This window comes from Microtus oregoni, unplaced genomic scaffold, assembly GCF_018167655.1.
Source record: "Microtus oregoni isolate MIOR12 unplaced genomic scaffold, Mior012 000006F_ref0000085, whole genome shotgun sequence".
NCBI classification, from domain to species: Eukaryota; Metazoa; Chordata; class Mammalia; order Rodentia; family Cricetidae; genus Microtus; species Microtus oregoni.
The window spans coordinates 26,468,684-26,470,460 of record NW_024543065.1 but is presented as its reverse complement, the minus strand read 5'-3'; positions in this window follow the sequence as shown (position 1 = coordinate 26,470,460).

The following is a 1,777-nucleotide window of genomic DNA, read 5'->3' as shown; positions in this document are numbered from 1 at the left end:
TTCAAGGCGTGCCTGGTGTACACAAGACCCTGTGTCCAAAATAAATAAATAAATAAGGATTTGAAAAGAGAACAAAAAGAGTAAGGAAGGTGAAAGGTCGCGCTGCCATGAGATACCTGTGGCCTCATTCTCCCATGATTCCCTCGGTGCTTGCCTGAATGCTTCAGGAGCTGTCATGTCAAAATACTGACAAAGTTGTCATGCTGTGGGATGTCAAGGCTTCTAAGTTCAAGTGTACCTTTATTGGTTTCTTTTTCTTTTATTATTTTATTCTTATTTTACGTGCCTTGGTGTTTTGCTGGCATGTATTTCTGTGTGAATGCATCAGATCCCCTGGAACTAGAGTTACAGACTGTTGGGAGCTGCCATGTGGGTGCTGGAAACTGAACCTGGGCCCTCTGGAAGGGCAACTAGTACTCTTACCCGCTGAGCCATCTCTCCAGCCCTTGATTTTTTTTCTTATTTTTTGATTTCTTTTAATGTAAAATGTAGGCTCTTTAGGATTCTCAGCAAGATTCTTCGAAAGACGGCTGGGGATAGGACTTTCTTTGGGATAAAAATACTCTAAACAAATAGAGCTGAGAGCTGCCGAGCTGTGAGCGTACAGAAACCACTCACGTGGTTGTTAGAAAGAGCCAGTCCTGTTGGGGTGGGGGCGAGTTAGAGCTGCAGAGCAAAAGAGCTGACTTACCGGAAGCAGCTGTTGCTGCTGCTGGTGAGTATGGGCCGCCTGCTCTAACTGGCTGCTGTCTTCCTGGGCGTTGTGTTTCCATTGGCACATTTGCTTGAATTGAGGAACGCTCTAAGAAGGTCTCTGGTGAAGTTATTGTTTCATTTTCTGAAGGATGGCGGCGGGACGTCTTCGCTCTTCAGGAACGTTGGCAGTGGGAGGATCTCTTTGGTTTCAGTATCAGAGGCAATCACAATATTTTTGTATAATATTTGGTTTTTTAAAAAGTGTTAAAGTTAGTCTCAGAAACACCTTTATTAAGCTTTAACTCTCATAGCACACGGTTCATCCATTAAAAGTATATAATTTGGTGATATGTAGTATATTTACAGAATTGCATAACTTTTACCCTAATCAATTTTTTAAAAAGCTATTAACTTCTTTTTAAATAATAAACATTATTTATTCTACGTGTATGGGCGTTTTGATTGGAGGAGCGTCTGTGCACCACACTTGTGCAGTGGATTTGGAGGCCGGAAGAGGGCAAGGGATTCCCTTGAGCTGGTGTTAGAGATGGTTGTTAGAGTGGATGCTGAGACTCGAACCTGGGCCCTTGGGAAGAGCAGCAGTGCTCATGACTGCGGAGCCAACTCTCCAGCCTCCACAGTCAGTTCTATAACATTGTTATATCCATTACTCTCTTCTATGTTACAGTTTGAATGTCTCCCGAAAGCTTATGTTTGGAGACTTGGTCCCAAGCCTGTGAGAGGCTGAGTCTCTGTCGAAGTTAAATCATGGAGAGCATGTTGTTGAAGGTCTATTGAGACCCTCATCTTCCTTCTTTTTCTCTCCTGCGTTTCCTGGGCACCATGAAGTGAACAGGTCCCCTTTATCAGATGCTCCCACCATAACAAGCTGGTCCACCCAGGACCTCGAACGGAAACCTCGCAATAAATTCTTCCTTTTCAGCGATTTATCATCGGTGTTTCGTTGCAGCAACAGAAAGTTGACTGAGCTTATCTCTCATCTTCCGGTTTCTCTGAACTAGCCGCTCACTAATCTACCTTCTGTTTCTCAGGATTTCCCCTAATCTGAATATTTCATATT